The 8556-nt window shown below is 41.6% G+C and overlaps 1 protein-coding gene across 1 annotated transcript in view; it reads right to left on the reverse strand.

The window, feature by feature from the left end:
- LOC147691862 (dual specificity protein phosphatase 10-like) overlaps window positions 1–6278 on the reverse strand; it is a 56852-nt gene extending 50574 nt beyond the window's left edge. The window contains exon 1 of the mRNA XM_086938136.1: window positions 6140–6278. The gene's annotated coding sequence lies outside the window, so the exon portion shown is untranslated. The remainder of the gene's footprint in view (window positions 1–6139) is intronic.
- Window positions 6279–8556: the final 2278 nt, after the last annotated feature.

Consider the following 8556-nt stretch of genomic DNA (forward strand, 5'->3'; position numbering starts at 1 on the left):
AGTACCTTCTTGTCTAGACCACCTGTCTGGGTTTGGGGCCAGCTCAGAGGCACTGTGCACAGTTATGGGGACAGTCTTACACCCCATTCAGGGGTAAAAATTGCACTTTATACTTTTTTGCGTATTTTCATATCTGTGTCTTATATTTATGCACTTTTAAAAAGAAACAGTGATTTTTTTTTTAAAACATCTTTTCAAATGTTAGCAATTTTCCATTTTTGCTTGTTGTAGGCCTCTTTTCAGGCCTTTGTAAGTACTTTTTTATACTGTTGATATGTAACTATGCACTTCTGGCTTTTATTGTAATGGTTTAAATAATCGCACATTAAAGAACTGCCGATCTCTATTTTTATATGTGTATTAATATGTTAGTTTTAGTATAACATCCGTAGTAGTAGCTCATATAGTATTTTTAATACATTAGTCATTTTAATGTTTTGATTGAACCCTGAAATAACGAAGAAAATAAATACCCTCAAATGAGTAACTAACACTCCTGTAGTCCATTTAACAACACTAATCCAAGACACACCCTCACTCCCTACTATCGAAAGCAGGAACACTCGCCTAAAGCCACTGACGTTCAAGTCTTCACTGTCAATATCAGGTCCTGCCTCTGCTACAGCCATGTAAGGGTACTTACTACTGTTCTGCAGAAATGACAACTGTACACTTTCCTATTGATCACATCAACAATACACTCTTCCCTAACAACAGGTACCGCAGCAACAAGGGAAAGCACACTCGACCCTCACCATAAAGAGTACTCACTGCCCTAGAGCAATATTAGAGAATCCCTCCCCATAATGCAAACCAGGTTTCCTTTCACAGAAACATACTAGGTACTCACCTTCCCAACAAATAGCACGACCTTTTTCTACATATGTGCATAACTTTTCCTACGTCGGGGTGGCCTGTGTAGATGCAGACTCAACTTAGATTTTTGGGATATCCACAGAATATACATAGAATTAATCTATGTGGAAGTTATTTTCGCAGTTAGTGTAAATATACCAGCCAACTGTAACCTGCCTTCCCAACAAATAGCACAACCTTTTTCTACATCTGTGCATATCTTTTCCTACATCTGTGCATAACTTTTCCTACATCGGGGTGTCCTGTGTAGGTGCCGACTCGTGTCAGATTTTTGGGATATCCACAGAATATACATAGAATTAATCTATGTGGAAGTTATTTTCGCAGTTAGTGTAAATATACCAGCCAACTGTAACCCGCCTTGTTAGAATAGGAATATATATGTATATGCTCAATTACACATTAGCACATTAGTATTTCGAAGGAAAAATGTTAAGCCACAAAATTTTAAATTACTTTATAGACATATTTTCAGCTTTTTCTGTGCAAAAGCGCTATGATGGAGTGAAATCACTGCCTTTGCTAATTAGGCCCCTATTTATTTTTATGGACTTGTTCCCCGCTTTCCGGGTTCAAAAAAGGCAGCTCAGGTGTCCAGCACTGGTTGATTACCAGTACACAAACTTAATACATGAGTAGTTTACCTATAGTATGGAGACTGGTGTGCGCGTGGGGTCCCAAGGGCAGTGGGCGGCATCTGGCTGTGGCGGAGCTGCTTATATTACCTGGGGCTGGGCCCACCAAAAATGAGTTGAACTCGGCTTCTAAGGAAAAAAAACTGGTGTGGTTTACATGCTTGAAGTTTCTTAATGTCCTTATTCATTTGGTCCCCTGAAGCGTTCGAATGCTGCCAGGCCAGAGAGTAAGTGCACACTAACTTGTTAGTGTAGTTGCTGTTGACTCCACAGCAATAAGGAAACGAGGTAGGCGGCTTCCTTGTAAGGCTGGTGTTAAAGTTGAGCTTATTGTCTGCTATACGGTCCTTTTAGATTAGAACTGTGTAAAGAGATAGTTCCTTCATTATGAAACTCTTTTCTGTACCACCTTTGCCTTAAAACACCAGTCAGATTCCAAATAGGCCCAAAACCCCATGCACCCCAGACATTTTGACCTACCTACGCGGCCCACCAGTCTGTATGCGACTGCCTAAATATCCACCTTGCTTACCATCATATATACGTCTCAGCATCTGTCTTCAGTTACACGGCCTACCTTTTTGTTCTGACCACCCCTTCTTTCTACCATCCCTGAGAATACTTCCGGCTTCATGAGAAGTATACAAAACAAAAATAAAGAAAAGACAATTGTGGGCGTCAATACCAAGCTATTGTTGACGTCGCTTCCTTTCGTAGGAGGAAGTCATTGTTGGCATCCTCTAATTATTAGTGGTGAGATAAAAACCAGTCATTGTTCACATCTAAGTGGATGTCACTGTCTGCGCTGCTCCCCTGCACCGCTGATGTCAAGGTTAATTTCCTTGTATGTACTCTGTGTTTGTGCTTCTGGGAACAATGGGGCATATTACCAACAAGTAGCGCTATTTATCGCTAAATAGGCTTAGCGATGATTTTTTTTTTTTTATTATCGCTGAGCATCGCCGAAATTTATCGCTGAGATAACATGCTATTTGCAACGTTCATCTCCAAAGCGATGAATTTCCCGGCGATAGTGGCGAAATGCGTGAATATCGCTGAGAATACAGCGATATTCACGCATTAGCGACGAAATGCTCTTAGCCATGTTACCCACCTCCCATTGGATAACATGGCTAAGATCTGGTCTGGGCAGGTGTTAGTTTTTTGAGATATTCGCGCTTAGCGCAAATATTTCCATCACTACGCCTGCCTTGCTAATAGGCGATAGCGACGTTAGCGACTGCTTTCAGTCGCTAACAGGTTGGGTACGCCCACTTTGCATGTCATTACCGATAAATATCGCTGACATGCAAAGCGGGCCCCAAACCGCTCGCTATCGCCTACAAGCTGTCGCTAACTGCTGTTAGCGACAGCTTGCTAATAGGGCGATAGAATTATCGCCGCTTAGCAGCTGAAAACGGCCACTAAAGCGGCAATAATTCACTATCGTCACCGTTGATAATATGCCCCAATGTTTTTACAATTTTATTTGGGTTGATGACACATCGATTTTTGGTGCTTGCAATTTGGTTGGGTAATTTTTCCGTTTCAACTTCATTTTCTGAGGCCCATCGCCAAGTCGCTTCTAAGATTAAGTAGAAAGAAATTACCGTAGAAGTAAACATACAGTTTAACTGGATGGTGTAGACCCAAAAACACTTGGATGCAAAGACACAAATAATCAAAGAAAAAACACAAAGCAGTAGTAGAGGACCAGGTGGAGCGAAGAAGGCGAGGGAAGGTATTAGGAGTGGCAGGGAAAGGGACCGGGCTCAATTGGTGCGGGAGAGATGCTCATGTAAGGCCGGTGACAGATAACATGCGAGCTGGCAGGATAAAGGGTTGTCATCCGCTGCGGAGGCTCCGGTCCTCTCGGGTCATGCCTTCGCGGTAATTGCCTTCATGAAATGTTAACTTGAATCCACCATCGTGGGCTTGAGACAGGCCTCTCAGCCGACGTGAGGCCCTCTGGGAATGGGAGCCCCCGGGCTGAGGATTAGAGGGGTAAATCTAGGCCTCGCTAGTCTTTACTCGAGTTCCCTCAGGCCTCCAACAGTGGCTTACACTTGACTCTCTCTACCTAGATATTCACCCCAATTACTAATCATCTTTCTGTCTCCATTCGTGGATTGTGGGTCGCATGGTCCCCCACAGTCAAGGCGGATATCATTTTTTACGTTTACGTTGTTCTGGGGATTGTGGACGTCAACTTGAGGTGATACCTGATACAGTATACAAATATTTGTACAATCCCCATACATATATATGTATTTACGCCGAGGGAGTAAAAATCATTTACACCCATAATATGGTATGTAGCGCAACTGTGCTAATACAATCACAAATGTATTACGATATTTCCACAATTCATTCTGGTGTGTGTGTGTGTATATAGAGAGGAAAGATCTCGGGTAATCATGTGATATTATGATTTATATGTTGCAATCAAGGAAGGGGTTTTGGTGACATCATAAGCAACAGGGCCAAAGGCCGAGCTGTTCGTAAAGATAACCAAAAACCTGTGATGGCAATAGAAGAACATGTAACATGTTCTGTGGTATTTTTACATCATGTTTATTTTTGTGCAATAAGCACCAACACATTGTTTTTAAACATGAAGCGATTTATCGAAAGTGAAATACGGGCCAAAGCTTTAACTGTATTAAAAAGAACAGTATAAAATGATGTAGAGAAGAACAGAGACTTCAGAAAAACTGATTTTCTTTCTTTAAAAAAATATCCTGGGCACTGAAATCAGAGATTGTTCAAGCTACTGCGAGCAAGGCGAGTCACCAAGGTGCCTAGATTTAATTTAGAATGTTTAGTCTTTGATTAGCTTTTACAGATAACCTGCTAATTAAACCGTGAGCTGTGGCCAATCACAAAGACTTCAAGCTTCTCATGCAATGTTCTGCTATCAATAGGTCGTGGTTCTAACATTCCACTTACGTTTTAGTTTTCGTGAAGCGATTTCTAATTAAACAATTGGAAATTGTGAACCTCTGATGACGGGGTTATTATCTGTAATTTTTAGGAAATATAAAACTATTTCACGGGTCCTTGTGAAATATGAGATTTCTACCAAATACCAATGCTGTAAAAACACCCAAAATGTCTATATAGTTTGTGCCAGTGTCTAGCGTACAAACATTCCCACAGGCACACGCATTTCCACAACACCTGCAAGTACAACAATATCTCCATGCACTACATAGATTCTCAGTTCAGTGGCACCTGGGTATTCTCAGTCACTGCAGCTAGATATATATGTATCTCTTGCCTGGACATTTACGTACATATAGTTTCAAGTCAAACATGTAAAGCGTGTTCAGTCATATCTAACCGCACAGCGTGGGGAGGGGCGTCATGAACGCCCCCCCCCCCCTTCAAAATCAGAACTATTCCCTGTGGAAACCTATATCCTCAGTCCCTGCAGGTACACATATTCTTTTGATTTAGCTATATTCTCAGTCCCCTGGGGTTATATTCTCAAAGTCCTTGTGGAAACAACAAGATTTGTAGTCTATGATACTAGGGTACGCGCTAGGTGCGGCAAATGGAGTCACATCAGCATTAAAGCTTCATTTTCACGGCTTGTAAGTATCACAAAGGCCACAGATTTGAATCTTACAGCGCCACTCCATTTTCGGGGTCGCTAAATGAGTGCTGTTTAATAGTGACACGACACCAGTTATTTACAGCGTCTAGACCAAAGGCCAGAAAGCACTGTATAAAAGACAAAGGCAATTCACCAAACATAGGGTCCGTACAAAGAGACGTGTCAAACACAATTTACATATCCAAATACGAACATGCATTCAAGCTCAGGGTGGCATAAAGCCGATAGTAGTCTTTAGTTTTACCAGAAGGTGCACTGGCACCTGGACGCCTTTCTTTAACACAGGGTGCACTCTGGGAGATGCAGTCCCTGTTCAGATAAACTGAACCAATTGTACTAACATCTATGAAAACAGCGATCTGTACAAAGGAAAGCCAATGCTAGAGAAGTGTGGTTCAGGTAACCTCACAAAAACCAGAATATAAATGCGACCCGCCACATTTGCGTGCAGACACATGCCGACAGCTCTCTCGCGCACATACAGGCCAGTCAAGGAAGCAGTCTGACATGCCTTACACATATGTAAAAATACAGAACTATCTACTCCACACACCTGTCATATTGTAATTAATTAGCACACATACAGATGCATCGGAGCCATAGGTAGCAATCTAACCATACCCATACAGAGCGATCACACTTACAGATACAGAGGTATAAGTCTGATACGTATGATATATGAACACACGCCGATGAAATCCACAACCTATCCCATTCACACACACATCTTACGCCATGCACACGGACTTTCCATTGCCTACTGATTCATACATGCATCGCACACATATATACCATGCACGTACAGAATTGTCATGCACACAGACTGATCACACGCAGAGGCAAACACAAGACTCCCCGCACGGCTGCAGGCAGACCACATACCTGCTCATGCACAGACACTGCAGACAGGCTACGCTTCACAGGCTGCCCAGTCCCTAGACACAGAGAGACTAGAGTAACCCTTCGTATCCCCGTGCCTGCTTTTCACGCAGATTCCGGGGCTTCTCACCTGCATCAGTGTCTCTGCGCGTTGTAACTCATGTGCTGGGTTTGACCACCTCCGCTGGCTTGGTCTGCACAATGTCTCTGCTCTCACGGCCTTTTCGTGTTTTTTGGGGGTTTCTCGGCAGGACGCCTGCCTGTTTAGCTTTATGCTGAGCTTTTAATGGGAGAGAATGGGAGGCGCCAGCTCAGCCAGGGTGACATCACCCTTAGCCAATCAGATTCAACGCTTATGATAAAAAAAAACTTACTCACAGCACGGGAGAGAGAAAGGCCGCGGGGCATGCGATGAGCACTGATTCGTTGTTTTGTGTTCACAGGATTAGTGGAAACAGAATTGACTTCACAGATCATAACACTGAGCAAACGACGCCTGCTGAGAATGATATCCCTTTTGTTTCTTTGTTTCGCTCCAGGAGGGTGATGGGAAATGTAGTCTGGTCGCTGCTTTTATTCTCCCTCGCACAACAGGGCCCAATTTTCGCTTTAATATTTTTTAACCTATAAAACAGTAGCGTCGTTTATACAAATGATATTCAGAGAGAGAGTGCATCAAATAACCGAGTGCACTTGGAATAAGAGAAGAATGCAAATTACTATACAGTGAATTTAGTAAAAATGGAAAAGGCACATAAAAAGAGAAGGTTGAGAACAATGGATATATCATAACACTATATGACAACATTATAGATCAACAGAGGAAAACAAAACGACAAACAAACAAGACAGAAACATTGGCTTCCTCATAACATGAAAACAATAGCAGAAAGGAATAGAAAGAATTTATAAAACAACAGTGGGGAAGCTAATGCAGTGGCTGGTAGAGAAAGCATAGATCACAAAAGAGCGGAGTAAGAGAACACTAGAGACTATGAAGAAAACGACAGAGAAGGCAAAAACGAATCGGATCCCTAAGATATAACTACCTAACTCATTGCACAATAGACATTACACACAGAACGATAGATAAAGCGGCGAACAAAGGGCATATCATCATATAATGGTACAGAGAATATTGAAGAACGGACAACAATAGAAAAACGGACAGAAAAACATCAGAGAAGACAGAGAACAAAGATTATAAGAACAAGAACTCAGAAAGCAACAGAGAAAAGAAACGGAACAATAGACAAGACAGCGAATAAAGGGCATATCATATAATGATACCGAGGACATTAATGAACGCTGGACCCTAAAGAAAATGCAGACACCGTTGGAAAGGAATAGGACTATGGATATACAATTGAACCGCGCCAGAACATCAGAGAATACCAAGAAAAACAGAGAAAAGAAACAGGACGATAGATAAGGTAGGGAACAAAGAACATATTATAGAATGGTACAAGAAACATTGCAGTAGTTTAGGAAAATATGGGGCCCCTGCCTAATAGGATGAACCCTGGCAAGGAAACAGCATATAGGGGTAAAGTCAGAACAAAAGTGCACCGGGTTATGTGCCTGGTAGAAAAAAGGGAAGGAAAACTAAATAACTAATGACTGGAAACACTCTAGTGTTGATTTCTTATGATATTTTATTTTTATAACATCTTTTTTTCTTAGCAATTGTTTTTCTTAATTCATTATACGTGCAAATTATTATAGGTAAAAAAGACAAAACATGTGCAAATGGTGTAAGACTAGACAATTTGATTGATTATTAAAAAATACAGAAGTGCATTCCTTTTCAACGCGTTTCGGCGTGAGCCTTCTTCAGGAAGTCTGTATTCATGCACCAATATCTTAAACTGCTGGCGGATAAAGCACAAGCGGATATAAGTGTACTGTAGTATGATAAGGGAATCAGTCCACCTGCTGGTAAGTCCGTCAGCAGGGTCCGTCAATTGGCGGACCCTGCTGACGGACGATCGGGTGATGGACGGATCCTTAAAATTATAGATGGAGTCCTCTCTGGATCCATGAGGGTGAACACGTTACCTGCACTAAACCAGCGTCTTTTGATCGATGGTACCATATACCTTTATATAGTCAGTACATTGGAGCGAATACCACGCTAATCTACCGATATAATCAGTGAACATAGGAGGACCGATCGTTTACGCATCCATAGACCACCGTCAGATAGAATACCTTCCAGACAACTACTTACCAGCAGGTGGACTGATTCCCTTATCATACTACAGTACACTTATATCCGCTTGTGCTTTATCCGCCAGCAGTTTAAGATATTGGTGCATGAATACAGACTTCCTGAAGAAGGCTCACGCCGAAACGCGTTGAAAAGGAATGCACTTCTATATTTTTTAATAATCAATCGAATTGTCTAGTCTTACACCATTTGCACATGTTTTGTCTTTTTTACCTATAATAATTTGCACGTATAATGAATTAAGAAAAACAATTGCTAAGAAAAAAAGATGTTATAAAAATAAAATATCATAAGAAATCAACACTAGAGTGTTTCCA

The sequence above is a fragment of the Lissotriton vulgaris genome, chromosome 9 (assembly GCF_964263255.1).
Source record: "Lissotriton vulgaris chromosome 9, aLisVul1.2, whole genome shotgun sequence".
Taxonomy (NCBI): Eukaryota; Metazoa; Chordata; class Amphibia; order Caudata; family Salamandridae; genus Lissotriton; species Lissotriton vulgaris.